Source organism: Pleurodeles waltl, chromosome 2_2, assembly GCF_031143425.1.
Source record: "Pleurodeles waltl isolate 20211129_DDA chromosome 2_2, aPleWal1.hap1.20221129, whole genome shotgun sequence".
NCBI lineage: Eukaryota > Metazoa > Chordata > Amphibia > Caudata > Salamandridae > Pleurodeles > Pleurodeles waltl.
The window spans coordinates 175,333,527-175,359,978 of record NC_090439.1 but is presented as its reverse complement, the minus strand read 5'-3'; positions in this window follow the sequence as shown (position 1 = coordinate 175,359,978).

The following is a 26,452-nucleotide window of genomic DNA, read 5'->3' as shown; positions in this document are numbered from 1 at the left end:
CTCCAACTTTGACAAAAAAACAAGTTTTCCTCACATTGCTGTGATCGAAAGTTCTAGAATTCTTGGGGAACCACAAACATCTTGCCACCCAGCATTCCCACAAGTCTCCAGATAAAAATGGTACCCACTTGTGTGGGGAGACCTAGTGCTCATGACAGGAAACTGCCCAAAACGTATCATGGATGCTGCACATTTTTCCACCCAAAACTGGCCCTCTTTTTCCAATATGGGTAGCTCTAGATTTTGGACCCTAGGTCAGCTGCCACCTACGAAAACCAGCCAACCTGACATTTATAAAAACTAGATACCTAAGGGTACCCAGAGTGGGCTGACCTGTGTGATTCTTGCCATGTTTTGTTACCCAGAATCCCTTACAAACCTGAAGCTTTGACATAAAAACACCTTTTCCTCACATTTCTGTAATGGAAAGTTCTAGAATAAGCTGGGAGCCACAACCCTCCTTCCACCCATTATTCCTCCAAGTCTCCGGATAAAAATGGTACCTCACTTGTGTGGCTGCACCTAGTGCCTGTACCAGAACAAATCAAATGAAGGTCACAGAGGGTCTCTTTGTGAGGATCCCAATGTGTGTTGGTTTGATTAGTTCCTGTGTCAGGCACTAGACCCAGCCATACAAGTGGGACAACATTTATATTGGGACAAGTGGGGAAACCCTGGGTGGTAGGAATTCTGTGGCTTCCTTCTGACTCTGGAAGAATGTGGCACAGAAATGCAAGGAAAATGTGTGATTTTAGTCAAATGCTGAGGTTTGCAGTGCATTGTGTGTAAGACAACTTGTTGGGAAACAGAGACACACCACCCTGTACTCCTCTAGGTGTCTAGTTTACAAAAATATCTAGAGTTGGTAGATTTTCCATAGAGACAATGTCCACCCTGGAAGAGAAAGACAGAAAATACCAAAATTAAGGCACAACCATCTATTCATCAAGTTCACACACATACTGGTTGGATTTACAGTCTATTCACACACCTTTCATACATGACACACACAAGGCCATTCAAACCACCAGCTGTGGGCCCAACACGTTACAAATTCACATGAAAAGACAATGTAGAGACAATGTACACTCTGGCAGAGAAAGACAGAAAAGACAAATATTACTACACAACTATCTATTCATCAAGTAAACACGCATATTGGTTGGATTTGGCAGGAGGGTGAATGATGGTTCAATATATAACATTTTATTAACAAAAGATTTCACAAAAATGAAATACACTGTTAATAATTGAAAGGTTAAAAAATGGAACCAATGACTCACATCTCGTGAGCTGTAAAGCCATGTCAAGGCACCAACCCATTTACAGTCTATTCAGCCATCTTTAATATATGATATACACAAGACCACTCATGCTGCCAACTGCGGGCCCAACACATTACAACACTCACATCAACAGGTAGTGCCATTCAAGGGCCTATCACTTTCATGCACCCACATGACCGACACAGCAATCACCCCGGCTTGTGAAGTGTGTGGACTGGTGTTTGGCTAGCAGTGTGTGTGGTGACCAGCAGCAAGTCACTACTCACACACCGCCTGCCAAGCGCCAGCTCCTCACACATTCTGCCAGCCAAGTGCCAGTCCACACACACCACCATCACATTTTTTTTAATCAAAAAAGTAACACAAACTATTTGGAATTAAATACAAAATTACAAATACAACAGCTATGACACACTAATGACAACCTTTAAACTGAACAATAAATATGAAACAATACAGACCAGTTTTCACTTTTTTGATCACGATTGCTCCCAATAACTCCATTGCCTGTGGTACAATTTCAAACATGTGGGCACACACAGCCTCGGTCAGTACATATGACTCCTTCCGCACACCTCCTTTGATACAGACTTTACATCTCCTACAGGGATTGTTTTTTTTTTTGGGGTGTCTGAAGAATGTAATCAGGAAAGTGGCGATCTTTCAGTCTAGCCACATCCTCCACCACTCCAAGTCCAGCAACATTTGCTTGTACCACCACAACAAGGCTGCCTATCACAGACTGCGGAAACTGAACAAATGTCATCTTTGACTCTGGAGAACCATCTTTGAATACAACAAAAGCCATGACGGTTGCTCGATTAAACAAATGGATATCCTACTTCTTATAACAAATGTAAGGCAGCAGTGTAAGATTCCAACTTCTGATCTGCTCTGTCTACACCACCCAAATGCTTATTGTAGTCTAAAATGCACAAAGGTTTGCACACTTCAGTAACTTGACCCCAAACAGTCACAGGTAAAGTACTTTCATCATGGTTGGTAGTCAGCATGTAGAAATCTCTCCTGTCTGCAAATTTCACAGCTAGCAGGTTATCACTATGCAAGGCATTGCACTGTCCCCTATCGAGTTTTAAACAAACAAGCTCTTTTGGGTAGCCTTTATGGTTAGACAGGATTGTGCCACAAGCAACAGTGTCCACTTTGATCAATTCCCTGAACAACTGCACACCAGCATAGAAATAATCTATGTATGAATGGCAACCTTTGTTAAAACGTTCTCTACCAAGTTCCCACACAAGTTTCTCACTAACTCCGAAAGTGAACGGACAACCAGGGGGGTCAATAATGGAATCCCTACCAGTGTACGCCCTGAAATTATAGACATATCCTGTACTACTATCAGAAAACATCTACATCTTAATTCCATAACGTGCCCTCTTGGTAGGAATGTACTACCTAAAAACCAAACTGCCCTTGAACAGGAGCAAAGACCCATCTACAGCTATTTCTCTCCCTGGAAAATAGATCTCTGAAAATCCATCTACAAAGTGATAAAGGACAGGCCAAATCTTAAAAATACGGTCACAATCAGGGTGATCTTGTGGCAATGCTGAAAATTTAACAACAAAATGCAGCATCTGTAGCAAAAACAAATACCAATCAAGACCCATGACTGCAGGAAATATGACTGTTGCTATCAAGGGACTGGTAGACCAATATGAAGATAGCAACGGCTGCCTTATTAAGCCCATCAACAAAGTTAAACCCACAAACTTCTTCAACTCATACGGATTTGTGGGAGTCCACTGAGTAGCTGCAGAATGGGGCTTAAGTCTTGCACTGTTGTCCCTCAAATACTGTTCAGCATACAAATTAGTCTGGTTAAAAATCTTATCCAAAAATACATCATCCATAAACAACTGAAAGAAATTTACAGGGAAAAGGTTTTCATTATTTATTCTACACCGTGCAACACCAGTGAAGGCAGGAAACACTGGCTGCACCATGTTTGGGACAAACCAGAGTTCAGCTCTTCCAATGGGAAGCCTTACAACCCCAGACTGCAATTCAGTGTCATCCTCTAAAAAAAAGGCACTTTCTCCGCACTGAGAATGGCTTCATCATCAGATGATTCCTCTCGGACAGAAAATTCACGGCCAGAATCTTGCACTTCATCCTTTTCCTCAGATGCAGAGTCAGTCGCATAATCATGATCAGTGGATGATTTGAAAAGCATACCAAGAACTACTGAGCGGTAATTCTGCATCTAGCCATAATCCTTACTAATAAAACTAACTTGACAAATAAGTCAGCAATACCCAACACTGTGTAAAAGAAGTAATAAACAAAGGGTGGCATTATCAAACAGAAAGTAAAACTATTGGCAGATAGTAGCCTGGAAGGAAAAGGCAATCTATACAAAGCACAAAATAACCTATATACTCAAATAGGATAGCACTCACTTGCCAGAGACAGCTAGACTCAAGATCATCTGCACCAACTCTGCACAGACACAGCAAGGACCAACGATATCTCACTAGAAAGGAAAAACAAAAGAAAATTACACACAAGACAACACAATACACATTGTGCACAAATCCAAAGAGAATTTAACACATGATAAACACAAGCTATTACACCATTTACAAGAATTGTTTATGCAGGACAATGATACTCGTTTGGAGTAAACAGTACAAATATGTTTTCCTTACCAAACACATGGAACTACATAAACTGCAGATCCACTACTGCCGAGACCTAAAGCAGAAGTCACAGTAAAGGAAACCCAAAAGCTTTGCACTAGGATGAGAAGAAGAAATAAAACTTTACAATTACAAATGCAAATGATGAGAAGTAAAAACAACACTATGACCATCCAAAGGCCAGTCAAGCACATCACCAGCCAGAAGTCAGTCCACACACATCACCAGCCAAGCACAGTACACACACATTACTAGCCCAATGCCAGTACACACACATCGCCAGCCAAACACCAGTCCATGTAGACCGTCAGCTGAATTCCAGTTCACACACATAGAAACTTTCGCTGGGCTACAGATGGGTCACAAAAAGGGCCAATCTGCCCCTAAGGAGGACAGAAACAGCCATAACATTCACCTCCAGAAGGGGAGCGACCCTTGGCCAAGGGGCCCTCTTCCCAAACAAAACAATGGCTTTCTCAAAAATCCCTGGTGTCTTGTGGCTTCTTCCCACCCTTGGGGGCTGATGGGCCAAATTATGTATGTCTGATTTGCCCTCAAGAGGGGCAGAAACAACCAAAATATTCATCCCCAAAAGGGGAGCAACCCTTGCCCAAAGGGCCACTCCCCAAACATACACAAAACATATCCAGAAAAAAAATCCTGGTGTCTACTCAGTTCTGTCCCCCTTTGAGGCAGATGGGCCTAATAATCTGTGGCAGATCTGCCCCAACGGGGGCAGAAACTTCCAAAATACTGATCCCCAAAAAGAGGAGCAACCCTTGTCCAAGAGGGCACTTCTCAAACAATCAGATAACATATCCTGTGACTTTGGTCCTGATGTCGTCAGTGCATGCGATGAGGGTGGTTTCCGTGCTGTGGTTCTTGCGGAACCCGGATTGTGAGGGGTCAAGAGTGTTGTTTTCTTCAAGGAAGTGGGATAGGCGGGTGTTGACTAGTTTCTCGGCAACCTTGGCGGGGAAAGGGAGGAGGGAGATGGGGCGATAGTTGGAGAGGATCTCCGGGTTGGCTTTGTTTATTTTTTAGGAGAGCGGTGATTTCCACGTTTTTCCATGGGTCTGGGTAGGTGGGGGAGTCAAAAGAGGAGTGGATTATGTCATGGAGTATGGGGGAGATGTTTGGGCTGGCTTTGTTGTAGATGCGATGTGGACAGGGGTCGGAGGGGGATCCGGAGTGGATGGAGTTCATGGATATTTCAGTTTCTTTGTGTGTGGTGGGTGCCCAGGTGGTGAGTGTGGTGGGGGGGTCATGAGTGGGGGTTGAGTTGGGTGAGTGAGGGGTGTGTGTGGTGGGTGTGTGTGGTATGAAGCTGTTGTGGATGTCTAGGATTTTGTGGTGGAAGTGATTGGAGGGGGCGTCACATAGGGGCTGTGTGTGTGTGGAGTCTATGTTGCTGGCTTTGGGTTTGGCTAGCTCTTTAATGATGGTGAAGAGTTCTTTGCTGTTTTGAGAGTTGTTGTCAAGGTGTTTCTTGTAGTGTGCTCTTTTGGCGGTGCGTATGAGTTGGTGATGGGTGCGGATGGTGGCTTTGAGGGTAGAGATGTTGGTTGTAGAGGGTTCTTGTCGCCATATTTTCTCCGTTTAGTGGCATTTGCGCTTGGAGTCTTGGAGTTCGGGGTGAACCATGGGGCGTTCTTGATGTTGCGGGTGGCGATGTGTTTTCTGAGGGGGGCTAGTGTGTCTGTGCAGGTAGTGATCCATTTAGAGAGGTTGTGTGCTCCTGTGTTGGGGTCCTTGGTGTGGGGTGGGAGGTTGTGAGCCAGTTGGGAGTTCAGGCGTTCTATGGGGATCTTGTCCCACATGCGGTAGGGTGTGGTGTGTTGATGGTGGTGTGTGCGGGGTTTGGTGAAGGAGAAGTGGACGCAGTGGTTGTCAGCCCAGAGGTGTTCGGTGGTGTGGGTGTAGGCTATGTGTTGGCTTGAGGTGAAAATTGCGTCGAGCTTGTGTCCTGCTGAGTGGGTGGGTGCGGTGACCAGTTGTTTGAATCCGAAGTTGGTGAGGTTGTCTATGAGGGAGGTAGAGTTGTGGTCTTGAAGGTTCTCCAAGTGAAAGTTGAAATCCTCGAGGAGGATGTAGTCTGTGGAGGTGAGGGCGTGCGAGCTGATGGTGTCAGCGATGGTGTCGCAGAAGGCGGGGCGTGGTCCTGGTGGTCTGTAGATTAGTGTACCTCTGAGGGTGGAGTTGTTGTTAATGTGGATTAGGAAGTGCATGTGTTCTGTGTTGTCGATAGTGTCTTGGGAGCTGGTGGTGACTTTGATGGTGTCCCTGTGTAGGATGGCGATGCCATCACCTGGCCTATTGAGGCGGTCTTTGCGTTGGATTTTGTATCCCTTGGGGGTGGCGATGGCTATGTCGGGTTCCGAGGAGGGGTTGGTCCAGGTTTCCGTGAGGAAGGCGATGTCAGCTGAGTGTGATGTGATGAGGTCACAGAGTTCAATGGCATGTTTTTGAAGGGAGCGGTGTTGAGGAGCAGGCAGTTGAGGTGGTTGTGGTGTGTGGTGTTGGTGTGGTGCATGAGGGTGTTGTTGCGGGTGTGTTCTGGTTGTGGGATGGTGTGGGGCGGGGTTGGTTGTTGGGAATGGGGGCAGAGCAGGTGAGTATTGCGTTGGGGTGTTGTGTTTGTTGTAGGGAGGTCGCTATGGTTGGTGTGTGGTGTGAGGGATGAGGAGCAGGAGAAATGACAGGTGTGGCAGGTGAAGGGGCCATGAGTGTGAGCGGGGCTGGAAAGGGTGCATGTGGGGCGAGGGCCTGGGTTGAGTGAGTGGGGGGTTTGGGGGGAGTAGATTTGTCTGAAGGGTCAGGGGGACTGGCGCTGGGCGCGGTCTTGGCGCGGACGGGAGCAGATGGTCTTGCCTTTGGCACATCCGCGCCGCAGCTGCCATAAATGGGGAGGAGGTGGCAGCTGGGAGGAGGGAGAGCTGGGCGAATGGGAAGGCTGGGGGGGTGGGGCCACGGGGATGGCAGCGGCAGGGGAATTTCAAAAAAGGAAAGACGGATGGAGAAGGAGGTGTGGGGAGGCAGGAGGGGCCGCAGGTTCTCAGCTGCAGGGGAAGTTAAAAAAGGAAAGACGGACGGTGAGGAGGTGAGGGACGCGGGAGGGGCCGCAGGGGCGCAACGGCAGGGGAATTTAAAAAAAAGAAAGGCGGATGGAGAAGGAGGCGTGGCAGGGCGGCAGTGCGAGGAGCGACTTGCCTGCTGGAAGCAGGGTCAAGGGTTGATCCTCGCTACCGTGCTGCGGCTGCCATAAAGGGGGAGGAGGGAGGGAGTGGCAGCTGGGAGGAGGGAGGGCTGGGCGAATGGGAAGGCTGGGAGGGTGGGGCCACGGGGATGGCAGGGGAATTTCAAAAAAGGAAAGACGGATGGAGAAGGAGGTGGGGGGAGGTGGGAGGGGCCGCAGGGATGCAGCGGCAGGGGAATTTAAAAAAGGAAAGACGGGTGGAGAAGGAGATCGGGGGAGGCGGGAGGGGCCGCAGGGGCATCAGGGACGCAGCGGCAGGGGAATTTCAAAAAAGGAAAGACGGATGGAGAAGGAGGTGGTGGGAGTCGGGAGGGGCCACAGGGACGCAGTGGTAGGGGAATTTTAAAAAGAAAAGACGGATGAAGAAGGAGGCGGCGTGGGGCGGCGGCGAGAGGAGCGACTTGCCTGCTGGAAGCAGGGTCACAGGTTGCTCCTCGCTACCGCGCCGCAGCTGCCATATATGTGGAGGAGGGAGCGAGTGGCTGCTGGGAGGGCTGGGCGAATGGGAAGGCTGCGGGGGTAGGACCGCGGGGATGGCAGCGGCAGGGGAATATAAAGAAAGGAAAGACGGATGGAGAAGCAGGTGGGTGAAGGCGGGAGGGGCCGCAGGGACGCAGCGGCAGGGGAATTTAAAAAAAGGAAAGACGGATGGAGAAGGAGGTGGGGGGAGGCGGGAGGGGCCGCAGGGACGCAGCGGCAGGGGGAGTTCAAAAAGGAAAGAGGGACGGTGAGGAGGTGGGGGGAAGCAGGGCGGCCGCAGGGACGCAGCAGCAGGGAAATTTCAAAAAAGGAAAGACGGATGGAGAAGGAGGTGGGGAGAGGTGGGAGGGGCCGCAGGGACGCAGCAGCAGGGGAATTTAAAGAAGGAAAGACGGATGGAGAAGGAGGCGTTGCGGGGCTGCGGCGTGAGGAGCGACTTGCTTGCTGGAAGCAGGGTCAAGGGTTGGAGTGAGGTACAGTGTAGTGGCGCACAGCTGAATAGTGCTGGTTGCTATACAGTGGAATTGCATACACTAGAGTGAACTTATGTAGAGTGGAGTAGCACAGAGTGGCTTGCAGTGGCATAGAATTGAATAGCTTAGAGTGGAGTGGTGTTCGGTAGAGTAATGTACAGTGAAGTGACGTACAGTGGAGTTAAGTTTAGTGCAGTGGCTTACAGTGTAATAGAGTAGACAGGAATGTTTAGAGTAAAATACCGTGGAGTGTTGTAGACTGGAGCAGAGTAGTGTGTAGTGGGGTAGACTTCAGTGGTGTACAGTGTAATAGCGTACAGTAGAGTGGCGTACAGTGGAGTGTTGTAGAGTGGAGTTGCATACAGTGGAATAGTGTGGAGTAGTGTAGGTTGGAGTGGCATACACTGGAGTAGCATACAATGGAGTAGCATACAGTGGAGTAGAGTGGAGTGGTGTAGGTTGGAATAGCATAGAGTGAAGTGGCAAGATTGGAGTTTCATACAGTGGAATACCACACATTGGAGTAACATATAGTGGTGTGGCTTAGAGCGGAATAGCAAAGAGTGGAGTGGTGTAGACTGGTGTACAGTGTAATAGTGTGGATGGTCGTAAAGTGGAGTGGTGTACAGTGGAGAGGCGTACAGTGGAATAGCATACGGTGCAGGGGTGTACACTGAAGTGCCGTACACTTGATTGGCTTAGAGTAGAATAGCATGTAGAGTTGAGAATGGAGTTGTGTACAGTGAAATAGAGTACAGTGGAGTAATATATAGTGGAAGGGGTCTACAAAGGCATGGTGTACATTGGAGTGTCATAGAATGGAGTGGCATAAAGTGGAATGATATAAAGTGGAGTGGCGTAGAATGGAGTGGTGTACACTGGAATAGTGCAGAGTACAGTGGCATATTGTAGAGTGACGTGGAGTGGTGTAGAATGGAGTGTGGTAATTGAAACAGATGTAGTGTGAAAGTGTGTACGCAAATGTAGACAATGTGGCAGGAATATACCTTATATGATTTAAATGGTAATTTTTGGTAGTACGTGGGAATAGTTTAAGTAATGTTTAACATTCTATGTTTTAAAATACTAAGTTATACATAGTGCTGCGGTATACCACTGTAAGTTTGCAGTATACTGAGGTATATGCAGATGAAAAGACAGTATGTGACTGGCTAATGGCTGTTTTTACCAAAGATAAAAGGCAGCCATGTAATTTATAGTACAGTTTGCCTGCATTCTGCATGTCAATCTTTTCTTGGTTAAGGGCTTAATTTCAGGTAAGTAGTTGGTTTTATTATTATTCCCTACCTATTACCATTTATCAAAGTGGTAATAGAAAAAACCTTTATAATTTTCTATATAATTTTACAGCAGTTTAGGGAGAACTGCATATTTTTAAAAAAATGTTTAAGCAGCCTGACAATTTGTAGGTATTGCTCAACTCTGTTGACTTTTTTGCCATATTTAAATATGTTAAACACAGAAAATACACTTTAGTACACTATATTTGTAAAGTATAGTGTTTTATAGTGTACTTTTATTTTTTTTAAATGTATTTTAAGTTCTTCCAAGGCAGTAGCATGGGATTTTTAAAATATGCAGAAACTTGTTAAATATTTCTCTATTACCACTTCAATAAAGTGGTAGTGAGTAGCTGAAAAATATCAAACCTAATGCTCACCTAGTTCTGAAGATGCAATGCAGAACACAGCTAAAGTGTACCTAAAAGCAACATGTCTGCTTCTAATCTTTGTAATCACATAATGACTTGACATCGCCATGTGCCGCTATAGAAATACCGTAAAAGTTTGTGAAAGTACTGCAACAACAGATATCACTAAGATAAAATGCCTCATAACTTAAAAAAGTATTTACCCAACTTACCTGTAGTACCAAAAAGAATCATCTGAGCACCATAATGTGTGCATCTGCCAAATTTCATGAAATCTGTCCAGCTGTTTTTGCACTATGTGAGATACAAAAGTCTAAGAAAAATGCATTGATGGAACAATGTGTTACGGGACACCCCCTTTATCCTGCAGTCAAGCCCAGCAGCTAACACCCTTCAACCACCCAACTCCCTGATGTGTCTATCGCCACCCCCAATAACCACCTGAACCACTGGGAGTTTGGCCGCCAGGCATGTCTCTCTGGGTGAGAGAATAGGTGGGAGAGGGAGTCTTTCGGTATGAGAGTGGGTGTGACAGTGTCTGTCTCGGTGTGAGAGTGGCTCTGAGAGGAAGTCTCTGGGTGTGGGAGTGTGTGTGAGAGTGTCTCTGTGAGTGGGAGTGTGTGTGTCTGTGTGGGTCTGTGAGTGGGTGTGTGACAGTCTGAGTGGGTCTGTGAGTGGATGCATGAGTGTCTAAGTGGGTCTGTGAGTGGGTGCATGAGTATCTGGGTGGACCTATGAGTGGGTCCATCAGTGTCTGAGTGAGTCTGTGAGTGGGTCCATCAGTGTCTGATTGAGTCTGTGAGTGGGTGCATCAGTGTCTGAGTGGGTCTGTTACTGGTTGCATTAGTGTCTGTGTGGATCTGTGAGTAGATGCATGAGTGTCTGAGCGCATCTGTGAGTGAGTTTGTGAGTGTCTGTGTGGGTATGTCAGTAGCTGTGTGAGTGACTCGTCCACAAAGGTACCTTACTTGCCCTATTATCCAAAAAGAGTCTGCAGTTTTGCACAAAATATCTACTCAAGTGGAAATCTTTCTGATTCCTTGGGTAAATGTGATTGTGATTTGTGCATCTTTCTCAAAAATTCTGTGACAACATGAATCCTCTTATTCTGAGTCCAAGAAGACTACTAAGATCTAATTCTCCACCAAACCAGGGTCCTTCCTCTTAGCTATATGGTGTAATTGCTTCTTTGTTTTGTGGAGATTTCCTCATATTATTTTTTATTGGGGAAAGGGAGCAGCACTGCCCGCTCCCCTGGCTGATTTCAGGCATAGGGACCCCATCCCCCACGGCCCGGCCTTAAAACATGTTATGTAGTATTGGATAGGGGCCATATGGCCCCCTCCTATGGCCAATTTCAGCCCTGGGAACTCATCCCTTGGTATCCAGCATCAAAATGTATTATTTTTTTATTGGGAATGGGGGCTGTGCGCCTCTCCTCGCTGGGCCAATTTCAGCACCAGGGATCCCATAACGAGGGGCCTGGCCATGTCACCTGGATGCCCCCAGGGCACCCAGTCACCACCGTTGTGAACCATGGGTAGAGCCAGAATGCCCATGTGGTCCCAGCCAGTTACCTGCCTCCTATAGGTGCTGGCATTGCTGTCACAGACAGGGAGCTACTAAACATGCAGATCCCTGTCTGGGAGAGCAATCCTTTCATTTTTTCCCTGCCCGCATCTTTGCGGGCAGGAAACAGACAAAAACTCCACTCCCAGCAAGCGAGAGCTGTTTGACAGCTCTTGCTTCCTGAGAACGGAGTTGTGTTTGCTCTGACTTGGTGGGAGCTGTGAAAAGCTCCTGCCAAATCAGAGCAAACAGCTATGTCCCATGAGTTGGCACCCTGGGACATATCAGGAGCTGACCCTTGAGGGTAGCAGTACCGAGGGCCAATATTGGCTCCGGATGGGGCCACATGGCCCCCTCCCTCTGATTTCAGAGGCCAGCCCCTGGGAAGTGGTTGTCCCCTCGGCCGTGTATGGCCCTGGAGGATCCAAATATTCAGCCCCAGGGCCTGGTGGTCCCTGGTCCTCGGGGAGTCCAGTTGACTCCCCTGATTAATAATACTTAGCCCTGGAGAGGTGCTGGTCCCTGGGGTTCAATAAGCCTCAGCAGGGGGGGCCCATGCGCCCCCTCCTTTTCTTAAAAGAATGCCCCTGGGAATGCCCACCCAGGAGCTTTTTCCAAAACAAGCGCAGGAGCCCATGCTTTGTTCATTTTATTGATTTTCGCCGGATCCTCTGCGACTTTCGGCTATTTTTTTTTTAAATGCTTTTTTTTCCTGGTAAGAGTCCCTCTGGAACTCAAGCACCTGAGCTACGAGGTCAGGGTGTCCCTACCCTGGACCCTTTTCTTATGTTTTATCTATTTTTCAGGGACTCTGCTCCAATGTTCCCTCTCATTTGTTTCCACTGTGTGCGGTCTCTGTGTGCTGCAGCCAAGGATACGTGCGCCAAGAAATTGACCATTCACGCGCGCAAAGCGCATAACTAGCCACAATCTTTGGCATTAGCCTCTCCATACCACTAAAGCAAAAAAGGATATCATTGCTCCATGCAATAGGGCACCAAGGCAGTTTTGTGACCTGGTTGCACACCCCAAGGACATGACCTGTTAGGGGAGCACGTATATTGCTCTAAAAGGCTTATTTAGGCTTAGAAAGTGATAACGCATATAAACTACCACAAAGTATAGGAATGGTGGAACATTTGATAACAGCACATTTTCTACTGTTCTGAAGCATTTCCTAGCTCATGAACCATTGATTTCCAAGACAAATATAACTTGCTCGCTTGTATGCTAAAGTACGCCAAATGATGTTTAAACACTCCCCGCAGCATTTAAAAGCTGTTTTCATTGAATTCAATCCAGATTCAAATATGAGCATTATCTGCCTTAGGGGAGCACGTATATCGCTCTAAAAGGCTTATTTAGGCTTAGAAAGTGATAACGCATATAAACTACCACAAAGTATAGGAATGGTGGAACATTTGATAACAGCACATTTTCTACTGTTCTGAAGCATTTCCTAGCTCATTAACCATTAATTTACAAGACAAATATCACTTGCTCGCTTGTATGCTAAACTACGCCAAATGATGTTTAAAACACTCCCCGCGGCATTTAAACGCTGTTTTCATTGACTTCAATCCAGATTCAAATATGAGCATTATCTGCCTTAGGGGAGCACGTATATCGCACTAAAAGGCTTATTTAGGCTTAGAAAGTGATAACGCATATAAACTACAACAAAGTATAGGAATGGTGAAACATTTGATAACAGCACAACGTGCGTGCTTGCCAAAGGGGCCTGTGCGATGGGGGAAGGAAAGGTGTGTGCGCGCTCGCGCGCGCGCCTTACAGGAAACATTGCTCTGCTCCCAAGATGGATGCCAACTCTTCCTTGTTGAAGTGTTAGCAGCCCATCAGATCTCAGCACAAGATTGGGTAGGTTTGCGGCGCCTATATGTACAAAATTGAATTTTCTTTAATATGTCAAAAAACTACTGAATGGATTTGAAGCAGATAACAAAAAGGGTGCTTTCTGGACCAAGCGCTACCTTTCTTCCAAATGTGGTGAAATTCCGTCCTGCCTGTGGGGATCCGTGCAACTCCCCCATTTATTTTGTTAATATTGTACTAGGGAGGTGGTGGTCTCCAGGACCCAAGATTGTCCATGCAGCCCTCCATATATTTTTGTAATGTTGTCCTGGGGATGTGGTGGTCCCTAGGACCCACATTTTTTTTAATTATGTAGCGCCGGGGAGGTGTTGTCCCTGGGGCCTGGGGTGGTCTGTGCGCACCTCCATATATTTGTTTAATGTTAACCGGGGAGGTAGTGGTCTCTGGGGCCCAAGGGGGGAGTTCATGTGAACCCCCCAATTTATTTAAGTTAACCCCGGGGAGGTGGTGTTCCACAGGGCCCAGGGGAGGAGGTTGTGAACCCCCATATATATTTAATGTTGCTCCCTTTAAGCTCCAAACCCATTTGGCCATGCGTGGTGCGGGGTTTGGAGCATAAAGAGGGTTGACTGCAGGCCTGTCCGCTGACCATGGCTGCCCAAGGCCGAAGGCCCCGCATGGTGTGGGGTTGGTGTGGTTAAAGGGTGTTGGATAAAGGCCAGGCCTTGCGGCCGACCCCTGCCACCCACGGTAGAAGGCCGTGGATAGCGTGGGGTTAGTGTGGTTAAAGGGGGTTGGCTGAAGTGCTTTGCTTCAGACCAGGACCTGTGGCTAACCCCTGCTGCACATGACCAAAGGCCGAATGTGGCGCGGGTTTGGCTGCAGAGCCTGCGACTAACCCCCACCACGCACGGCCAAAGGCCGTCCATGGTGTGGCATGGGGTAGGGTGGTTATAGGGGGTTGGCTACAGGACCAGGCCACCAACCCCTGCCACCTGAGACTGGTGTGGCTAAAGGGGGTTGGCTGCAGGGCCTGGATCCATGCATGGCCAAAGGCAGTGCGGCACAGTGTTTTAACATATAGTAATTCTAAATATTTTACGTAAAAAAAACAGAAATTCACTGAAAAAAAACTGAGGTTATAAAAACATGGACATTTACTTAAAAAAAACAAAGGTTACAGTGATTCTATAGTTGGACGCACATTCTAGATGTACAAAACCATAGAAATTCAACTGTTTTAGTTAGAGTTATTTCAAGTGCCCTAATGTAACTATAACTCACTATGCTTTGCCAATTACCCTAGATATTACAACACTCATGTCATCTTTTATAACAGCATTGATAATGTCACTGTAACATTTGCAGTAACATTATTGATGACGGGAACGCGGGTTAAAGCTCCCTTAGGGCACAAGTTATTGTTCCTTGAAATAACTCTAACTATAACAGCTGAATATCTGTGGTTATGTACGTTTAAAATGTGAGCGTAACTATAACATCCCTGTAACATTAGTATTTTAAGTGAATATCTATCTATCTATCTATCTATCTATCTATCTATCTATCTATCTATCTATCTATCTATCTATCTATATAGGTTAAAGTAATGTTTTAGTTAGGTGAATTTCTCAGTGGCAACGTTAATGCTTTGAAGTAAAAAAACTCAAACATTCAGCAGTTATTGTTAGCAGCAGCAACTATAACTTTCTCCCCCGCCATGCACTGCTTATGACCTCACATATGACCTCATTCATGGCATGTTCTATGACATCATTTATGATATCACGGATGACATCTCAAATGGCATCATTATTGGAATCAATGATGACATCATTCAAGCTTTGCTTTCCTGCATATTGGTTTATAAATTACTATGGCATTAGAGGGCTACCAGTAAGTAAAAAATAACTCAGGAGGATATCAGCCAGTCATTGCTATCACAGCTACAACTCCCCTAGGTGTAAAAAGCATGCATTGTGTGCCACATTGATCCTATATAATACTCATTACAGCTAGCATAGTTCATATTAATAATCAATCACAGATATATCAGAAACCCTCATTAAGCATGGTGTTCAATCTGTATACAGCTGTTCAGAGAAAGCCAAGTTCCTAAAAATAGTCAACGTCATTTCCAAAACAAATTGCCTACTACAGACAGCATTTACCTGTACCAAACACCTGAAATTCACCAAACCTACATTGAGAAAAATGAAGTTGATGTCTGTAGAGAACTGGGTACTGTAAACACTGCTTACTCTAAAAAGGGAGTTTAATTTATACCACACTGTTTGCAAACAGTGAAACATTCATAAGAAACACACCGCAGAGTATTGAAAAGTATCTACTAAGAACAGTGTACACTTTATGTAACAGTTGTAGAAAAGACACTATTTGCTAAAAATAACCAAGATCTGAAGGTGCTAAGCATCCTCATACCCTCATTTTGCAAACACTTACACCCAATAGCTGGACCTGGGAAGTACAAAATTAGGTAGACAAGTAATAGTGTACCTACCCACCTCTCTGTAAAACATAAATCAAACTAGCACACTCATTGGATGATTGCTGTCATCAGTTATGTCATTTGAGCTGTCTCTACACTCATTTGTGAAATACAAGGTGATCACCCTAAATACGATATCTTTTTTACATATCGGTGGGGGTCTACCTCAAACTCCCCCTTCCATCCAACCAGGGACCATTTTGTGAGCTGCAACTTTTTGAATTTGGTCAAGTGGTTGAAGAATAGTTTGGCGGCTGCCCCCATCGTTAGGGGGATTTAAAAATTTGTCTGACGCATCGCCCTGTGTCCTGAGGAAGGTGTGTGGTTGGCTGACTACTTCACACCGAAATGTGCACTGGCACCTATAGCTCAAACTAACAGTCACCCAGATTCATTAATTACTTCAATTTGTATATTGTACAGAATACCATTCTAGTCTCCAGAGAAACAATTTTGTATTCACTGTTGAATTCAAGCAATTGCTTTTGCCTGTGATTTATGTAGAGTAAATTGCTACACCATGTTTATGCTGTCATGTGGATAGGCTTATGTTTGTAAAAGGGGAGGGGAGTGCATAGGGCTGACTTCAAAAGTTTTAATGGATTGGTCATTGGAGTGTGTAATGTGTGTATGGTATGCCTGGGGAATGTGAGTATGAGAACTGATTTTTCTTAAATGTATTCATGTTTGTTTTGGTGGATTGGGCAATCTCAAATTTGTCTGTATTTCAGTTGACATTGGATATGTGTATTGAAGCTTTAAACAAACAAATTAAATAGTTATGTTGTGTGCATCATACTGAATAGGTAAATTGGTACTCATGACTCCTGTGGGAACTTAATTTTGGAGGTGGGATGTTTTCTTTGTTTCATTTGAGATGTCATGAGTGATGTCATAAATTAGGTCATAGAACATGTCATGAGTAATGTCATATATGAGGTCATAAGCAGTGCATGGCAGGGGCTCAAGCTATAGAGTGCTGATAACTCTGGTGAATTTCTATGTTTTTTTTTTGTTCAAAACAATGTCTTTTTTTAGTTCAAAACAATGTCACTGTGAAATTCTCCTAACTATAATCGTACTTTAACTTTAGTTTTTTTCAGTGAATTTCTAGGTTTTCTTAAAGTAAATTGATTATTTGAGAGTATGTATGGTAGAATAAATGAATAATATATCCAAGATTACAGGTGTACATTGTAGGATGTAGAGAGAGAATGCCTTTTATGTAGCACCTCTCTAGGATGACGGATGTGCATAGCGGAGTGTGTAGCTGGACTGACTCTCCTTTCATACCGCTCTCTCAGATGATGGGTGTGCATAGTAGGGTGTGGGTAGGGACTGGCCTCTCCTGTCAGACCTCTCTTTCAGATGACAGCTGTGCATGGTAGGGTGTGGGGAGGGACTGGTCACTCCTTTCAGAATTCTCTCTCCGATGACGTGTCTGTATTGTAGGGTGTCTGGAGGGAAACTGACCTCTCCCTCATACAATGGGTGTGTACAGTAGGGTGAGTGGGTGGACAGGCCTGTCCTTTCACACTTCTCTCTCTCTCTGTTGATAGGTATGTGTAGCAGTGTTTGAGGAGGGACTGACCTCTCCTGTCAGACCTCTCTCTTAGATGACAAATGTGCATAGTAGGATGTGGGGAGGGACTGGCTTCTCCTTTCAGACTTCTCTCTCAGATGACAGGTGTGTGTAGTAGTTTGTGTGGAGTGACAAGCTTCTCCTTTCAGATCTCTCAGATGACAGGTGTAAGGAGTACAGTGTGTGGATGGACTGGTCTTTCATTTCAGATGTCTCTCTGAGATGATTGGTGTATGTAGTGCAGTATGTGGATGAACTGGCTTTTCCTATCAGACAACAGGTGAACATAGTAGTGTTTGGAGAATGACAGGCCTCTCATGTTAGACATCTATCTCAGACAACAGCTGTGCATAGTAGGGTGTGGGGAGTTTCTTGAGATAAATATAACTATAACTGCTGAATTGCTATGGTTTTGTGTACGAAAAATGTGTACCTAACTATAACGTCCCTATAGCATTTGGTTTTTTAGTGAATGTCTAAGGTTTTTTAAATTCTATTTCCTAACTATAATGTCCCTGTAACCTTTTATTTTTTCAGTGAATTTCCAAGGTTTGTGTTAACATAAAGTAATATTTAATTACCATACGTTAATCCAAGTGCTGCTGCGACCAGGTCCTGCAGCCAACCCTCTGCATGCAACATCACAAAATAAAATGATGAGTTTTGAAACTTTTTAAACACTCACCCGAAGACACAGATCTGGGTTTAATCCATTGTTATTTTGCTCGTCATGTCACCCCAGTTTGAACCCAGCCATATGCAAATCAGTCTTGACCCCGCTCCATATGGAAACCGTCCAGCAAGATCTGCCACGCCAGGTGGGACCATTTTCGTGGTATCACCCCTCATCAGCCAAGCTAGCTTGAATCCAGTGGCACAGTGAGGAAGGGACCCACGTTTGTCCATGTGCAGCTGGGGTTTGCTGCAGGGCCTGCCTCCAACCCCTCGCATGCAGCCAATCCCACGCTGTGGGTCTGTGAGTGGGTATATGGGTGTGTGTGGTTGTGTGAGTGTATGAGTGAGTGTGTGTGTGTGAGTGGCTATGTGTGTCTGTGAATGGGTGTATGGTTTTGTGTGTCTGTGAGTGGGTGCATGAGTGGTTGTGTGGGTATGTAAGTGGGTGTATGAGTGTGTCAGTGGGTGTGGGTAGGTATTTGAGTGTCTTTATAGGTCTGTGAGGGGTGTGTCAGTGGTTGTGTGGTTGTGTAAGTGGGCATATGAGTGTGAGTACTTTTAAGAAAAATTGGGTTCTGGATCCACAGATCCATCGCAGATTCACACAGGGGGCCATGCTTAACACCACGGAGGATCCACGGATCCTCACGTACACCAAATAAATGTTTTTGGGCAATTTCTTGACCATAAGATGTTCCTCACAGACTGATACATCAGTCCCATAGAATCAGCATACCTCTACCCTGATCCCGTCTATCGGTTATCACTTTTATTTTCCCTGGCAGGAGCCATGCCCTGAATGACAAAATGGTGGCTGCAACTTTCCTGTCAGGTTGTGGCCAGCCAATCACCGAATTGCTGTTAGCACGTGGATTCACATCTCTAGATACACATAAATCTTTTTTTTAATAACTCCAAAACTACTGAAAAGATTTACATCCAATTACAAAAAGAGATCTTTGTCAAGCAAGATCTATTTTTCTACCATATTTAGTATAATTTCGCCTGGTGGTTTGTGCTGTAGTCATGTCTAAAATCCCTAAAGGAAATGAATGGGGAAAACAAATCAAGCAAAAGCAAACAGCTAACTCCCGAATGTGAGCACCTTAGGAGGTAGCAGGAGCCGGCCCTGGGGGTGGCGGTCCCCAGGGGAATATACGGCCCCTGGATGGGGGCTGCATAGCCCCACTCCTTTGTTTAGAACAATGCCAGCCCGAGGAGGTGATGGTCCCAGGGCTGTATATGGCCCGGGGAGGGGGGCGTGGCATCCCTCTTTTTTTAAAGATGAATTGGCCCCGGGGAGGTGGAGGTCCCCAGAGCCCGGGGGTCCTCACAGCCTGATGCATAATTTACTTGTTGTAGCCCAGAGGAGGTGGTGGACCCTGGAGCCCAGGGGAATCTGTGCAGCCCCCTGCATAATTTTATTTTTGTAGCCCTGGGGAGGTGGTGGACCCTAGGGCTGAGGGGCCAGCGCACCCCGCCCCCCACACAGCCTGACATTCAGTCCCGGGGAGGTGGTGGTCCCAGGGCTTCAGTAAGTTCTTAGCAGAGGCCCTGGTGTGCCCCCTCCATTTTAAAAAAAATATCTGCAATGCCCCAGGACCTGACCGACCCAGTAGCTATTAAAACAACAAGTGCGGGGGGGGCTGCACTCTTTTAAATAAAATACAAAATAGGCAAATATGAAGATCCATCTACTAATGTTTCTGAAAATAAAAATAAAATGCTTTTTTGCCCTGGCAGGGTACCAGGAAGACCCCCTGAACCAAGGCTAGGGAGTCAGGGTATTCATACCTTGCACCTGATTATTTTCTCTGCAGTTTGGCTGCGAACACTTCCTGGTTGAAATGTTGGCAGCCAGTCAGATATCAGCACTGGGACACTTCTCAGAAACTACTGAACGGATTTAAACCAAATCAAAAAAAGCACAATCTGCGTACCAAGACCTAGCTTCCTGCCAAATGTGATGTGATTTTGTTCAGTTGTTCAGGCTATAGGCGTATCGAAAGACCCTATGAGAAAATGAGCGGGGAAAACACATGTTGGCACCTCCTTTTTTCTTATTCCCCACTTGATGGATCACCACAAAGCTTTCAAGACAGCAGTTGAACTGACTGTCATATTAGTTTTGAAAATGTTGTGAAGATTCATCAAGCGTCGCCAAAGTTATTGGCAAAACAAAAAACGCTTATCCTATGGAAACTAGGTGCGAACTATAATTATCAGCCTACCTCAAAAAAGGCCTCAAAAAAGGCTTTTATGTATGAATATGGTACCATGTTTGCAGTAAACAGGCCAGAGACTTTTAATGATGGTGTGTGCCATTCACATAAATGTATGTACTTTTTGCATCAGAGAGTGCTTGCGTCCACTGTCTTTCTTTCAAATGAGTGAGTATGTCATGCATTACATTTTCTCAGAACACTTTAAGTGGGTGCCTGTGATGCAGAGTAGAGAAAGGACAAGTAGAATGGAGTGAACGTCAAGTGAATTATACTGCCCAGCATTATTATATTCTGTATTCTCTATTTTCTCCAACTTCACCCTATCTACTTTAGCGTCCGCTTTAACCATGCATACTTGCCTCCGTGCGTAGTTTTTTCTTATTCTCTCAGTTTCTGCAGCTGACGTCCTCCTGTGTAGCCTTCTTCCTCTCTCTCTTTATAGTAACCTTTTCCTTGACCATCTTTGAAATGTTTCATGTTACCAGAAGCTTCTTAGTAATGTAAAGAGGACACAGTCATAAGTATTTCCATTATGTAGGTTGACAGAAGCCTCTATTGAACAAACAGCCATTTTTACAGGAACAGAAATGGTCATCATGGACGTTATATATAGTTCCATTATGTCATGACAGTGCAATTTGGCAGGGTACCAATACCATGCGTCATGACCATTCACTTTAAAACCCTTCATTGTTTTTCAGATTCATAGCCACATGCCTCCATTAAGAGAAAAACATATTATAACACAGAGTAATTGACTACTTGGTTATTAAAATTGTTTTTTAACTTGTGCAAAATAATGTGATGGTTACAGGTTTATAAATATGTATATTATCTGTTGGTCTATGTCCAGAAGCAATTCAGGCTCCTGAGGAGGAGAGCAGGGTACATCGTTCAGAGGGGAAAACGTGACTGTTGGGACAAGTGATCTTTCTTAATGGCAACTACTGAATTTGTTAAGGTATTCCTTCCTTCATTCCTTCCAATCCAATCCAAGTTAGCAATCCTTTCATAAATTATCTAGCCTCCTATGTTTCTATTGCATCGTCTCTTGAATTGGTAGAAGAAAAAGTGTGGTGCTGAGTGCAACTCACCTACCACTTCACCCATTCTTTCTGTGCCCGTCAGCCTACACTCCCATCGTGGCAAGTCCACGTTTTTCCCACAGTTTCTTCCCAAGTGACTACTTTTCATAGCTTCATTACTATGCTCTCTTCTACCTTCCAGGAACCATGTGGCTAAACCTACTAGTACATGATGAGTCTGAATACCAGCAAGCCCATAGTCAAACCTTCACCTGGCCTAAGTCCTGTAATGCTTTATTATAACTTAGAAGAAAATGTTTTTGTAGAACATTATTTGGGGTGGCAGGTGTAGTGTTGGACTCAAAATGGAACTCAGAATAGGGTAGTAGCAGGCACAGAGCCATTAGAATTAATGATGTCATACCATTATCTGTCCCAGAAAAACAAACTGCCCCTCTAGGATGGCTCCACTGATCTTGCACATAGTCAAGTAAATTGTGCAGCATAAATTTAATGTGCGTACCATTGGCAATGTATATTTATATTTGACAGCTGTTACATTTATTAAGAGTTACACATTGTGAGTGTTGCAAGTGTCACCACATGAAAGCACTTCAACTTTTCATCATTTTTATAAAAAACAAATCTATTTTTGAGTATGGTGATGGTTGTGAATTAAAGCATACCTGCATTACATAAAGTATGTATGGGAAGAATACTGGCCCTGTGACCAAGTATAACATCAAAATAATTTACAGTGTCTAAAGGGCCAGCAGTGTTCTGCTACTGTACACTGTATATCAACAAATGGTTGGGTTGAGTGCTACAGTTCATGCTCTTTTCTTCTTTCTCTGAATCATCTAGTTACTTCTGCCAGAGGACCTGCACTGGGAGGCCAGCTCCCAGTGGGAGTTAGCCACTCAGCTGCTACTCCACAAAAGGGAGGCAATCGCAGTGGAGTATGGCTGGTGGGCCTGGAGGAAGAGAAGAAGGAAGCAGTACCCACCACTACCTTGGGCCCCCAACTGAGTTTCCCAGCCACCTCCATGCAACTCCGTCTACTTCTTCCCTCCTCTAAAAAAGTGCAAGGAGCCTGGAGGAAGTGAAGACAGGCCAGCAGGACCTTTCAAGGTGACTAGAGGTTATGGAGACTCATTCTTTATCGGGTGGGAGGGGGTGGGGATGTTGTTGTGGGACTTGATGGTGGCAAATGTTGGCGACAATGGTAGTTTAGTTTTCTGGACTTTTAGAGCTTTTAGGGTGTTGTTCTTTAAGTTGGCGGGCTTGTTATAGGAGTAGAGAACGGGAAAAATAATTGGGGAATGGGGACAGGGTTAATCTTCTTTTTGGTGTTTTTTAGGTTTTGTGGGAGAGGGGTTGGTCCCATTGCGGGATGAGAGAATAGGAATGTATTTTTGTTTCTAATTAATATTAAATGGGTGTGTTTATAACTAGAATATGCCTTTGCATTGCTAGATAGTTTAATGTCCCCGTTATTAAACAGGAAGCACTATCAAGACAGTAACAAGAGGTAGTCCAGTGCTTCTGACTCTTTGCAAAGCAATTGTCACACAGTGTACATCCCGTAACACAAAACTAACTATGAGCATACAAGCCTCCCATCCTTTATATCTTGATCAGGCTGAGATGCACCCATCCTCCCATACTTAGTGCCCTTGCCTTCTCTCTACAGCTGACTGCTAATGTGTTCTGTCAACATACATCAAAACAACAATCCCTCCTTTCTGATGACTTCTTTTCTTACCTGTGTAGATTAAGTGATTTTTTATTATCTCTACCAGTTGGCCCATATCTCATTGCTGTGTTATACAAATGGCCTTCTTGATGCTGGTGACCCAACTCCAACAGGGAAGACATCACAGGAAAAACAAGGTGGTTCAGATTCCGAATGATGCTCTTGTAGTGAACTAGCCATAAGATTCTGATTATGCATCACAGGCAGCTAGACTAAAAGAAAACACAGAGTGAGTGGACTACAAGACTGAGACCACCGTGACAAAATAACAACTTGCAACATACTGTTGAGTTATTTACAAAAGTAAGCATAATAAAGCCCTCAACTGTTAGAAGTCAGGACTCAGGAGAATGCAACTTAAGTAGAATCCCTCAGACATAGATTGTGTAAAAATATTGTTGTAATTAATTCTCTGGACTATGATGTCTCTTTCATGCCTGGGAAGAAGGGGTGATGTGGGCAACCGTGTAAATTAGGTAACTTCCTCTTGTAACAGTTGGCATCACTTTAACCTTTTTAACGTAACTTGTCTTCTCGGAATGAGTGAATTATGTCCAACCCTATTGTTCCCTCTATTAAGTGTTCTGCCTCAAATCCAAGCCTCGTCAAATTCAGTTCACTTCCTCTGCTGGAATCTCCTTGGGTGCTATTCAGCTTCTCTAACCATTCATTTAACTGATGGGCTTTTAAACCTTGTTATGAAATGTTATTATTGCTTACACCGGGCACTTGCTGAAACGGTAGGCTCGGGGTTTCTGGTGTTACCATGCTTAAATTGGAACTTAAATTGAATCTACCCTGATTACTTGGAGGAGTCCTAAAATAACTCAAATCAATTAATGGACCTGTTCCATCAAATGTTGGTTTCATGGGAGTCATCATTGTTGCATTTTCAGTGAATCTCTCCCTTTCTACACTCAGATTCAGGGGTTTCTGCTCACTGCTCTTGTTATTTCCCTGGGCAAACAATGGTATGACTGAAACTATGGTAACCATTACTGACACTGCATCTGGACTTGATCGGGTATTTGGATGTCTTGGGTACATTAATCCTGTATTCTGACTTATCAATGCAGACATCTCTGTCTGTAATCCTGTTATGGGGGTGTATCTTGGGATTGTCTGTGTTTGCATTTTGGGGACATCAAATTCGGTGGAGTCTCTATCTGGATCAAATCCTGCTTGTGGTAAACTTGTCTCATGTGGGCAGCTTGTCCTGTCGGCAGTAGTAAGTTTGTTGCAGTATCTACAACAGATACATCTGGATAAATTCTGGGCATGTCAACCTCCGGCATAGGACTTTTAATCGCAGAAGTAGCTGGAACATCATGACTCACCTGTATCTGGCTCTGTGTAGAGTCAATGGGTATCTGAGCTGTAGGGTCTACACTGGTGCTTGAACCTCTCGCATGTGCTGCATATGGTGGGGGATGATTTCTCAGTAACTGCAAAATAAACTCATCATCATCTGACTCTTCATAGTGTGTTAAAGACTTCCTAGACTCTGTGGATTTCTGCTCTCTGTCGTCTGAAGGATAGGAATCCCTCTTCTTATTACTATTTTTAGCCTTGTTCCCATTCTCTTGTCCAAGTGCCGGAAACAACTTAATTCCCTGTAAAGTCTCAGTTCTCAAAATTTTTTGTTCACTATCCCATCTAGCCTCTGCTAAAATGTTCTCACCTTTTCTCATTCTTCTCTCAAATTTCAGCTGTTGCTGCTGTCTGGCCACTAGTTCCCAAATAGATAATGCTTCAAACTGTGCAGGTATCGGAGTAGGTTTAAAATCATACAGTACTCTCAAATTCTCCAAAATCCTCAAATTAAATGTTCCATGGGCAGGAAATGCTAAGTTCCCCTCTCTCTCTCTGTTTCTTTGTACCCTTGTTTCAGCCAAAGACATGGCGGAGCACCTTGTTCTTCAAATACGAAATAGGCGGGTGTACCTTCTGGTGGTGTAATTTCTCCTATTTTAGTTGGAATAAATGTATCTCCCCTTAGAGCACTCTTTAAAGCTTTAAAAAAACATTTTCTGTAATTTATACTTCTTTCAGTCTAATCAGGAAGTGAATTTCAATCCCAAAATCCTTTTCGCCTACTTTCTCAACTAATTACTTTTAACGGTTGTCCACCAATCCGTTCGCAACCTATCCCAGCGCTGCTCCAATCACGTCACACTCACATTTACAGCAGCTGACAAAGCCCCTCAGCTTGCCCTCCTAATCTCAGATCCACGTAAAACTAGATGCAAATATTGCGAGCACTGAATAAAATCAACACACAACTTGTCTGTTTATTACAGTGGGTAACACAATTGCTTCAGAAACCTTACTGATTTTTCACTGTGGCATTTCGCTCCTTCTATCTCAGTTTCCCTGACTTGCAAGCAAAATTTGACCAGCAAATTTTTACTCTCAACTGATCATTGGGTATTAATGATGCAGATAGTGCTCATCAAATCTCCGTTGAAAAACTATCACTCCTTTAACACGCACAACTAGAGTTTGTCAACCACGCCCGATTGACCTATTAAACAGACAAATTACAACATAAACCAGTGTCTCATACACTAATTCAATACTCCAGAGTCTTGGACCATGCAGGGTCCATATACCAAGAACCACGTGGACAGTTTTTTAGTACAAAGCGCCACACACACATGTGAAGTTCGATGACTTCCCTACTCTCACACTTTGGAGTATGCAAACTCCTTAAACAACTTCACTTGGAGTAAGCAAACTCCTTAAACAATCACAAACTTCACAATTCACCTGGGATTTGCTTAAGCTGTGCAAGTGCAAAATGTATTTCATTCACACTGTCACTAGAACACCATGAACATCTTCAAACTAGCATTGGCAAACTCCAAAAGTTTTTGGAAAGTCATGGTAGGTTCTTAGGGAAACGTAGGGCCTCATTATGAATCTGGCTGTCACCAGACCATCAGGTTCACGGTCGCGGTCAGACCACCACCAAAGTGGCAGCCTGACCGCGACATTCCGACCGTGGCAAAAGTGCCACGGTCGGACCACCGACACCGCCAGGTTGCCGCCAGTCGACAGCCTGGCGGTCTCATCGGTTGGAATCCGCTAGGGCAGCGCTGCTTGCAGTGCTACCCTGGGGATTACAAGTCCCCTTTCCTCCAGCCTTATCCTGGCGGTAACACCGCCATGCAAAGACTGGGCCCCTGCACTTCCCATGCTTGTGGCATGGGCAGTGAAGGGGCCCCCATGGACAGCCCGTTGCACTTTCCACTGCCCGAATTGCGTGTTGTGGAAAGCATGACGGGTGCTGCTGCATGCGCTGCACCACCACATTGCCGCCGGCTCGATAACGAGCCAGCATCAATGTTAAGGCCCTGTTCACCGCAGGGCGGGCGGGCGGAAGCATTGTTTCTGACCACCAGCCCTGCGGTGAACTCTTCATAGGGCTGCCAGTGTTCAGACC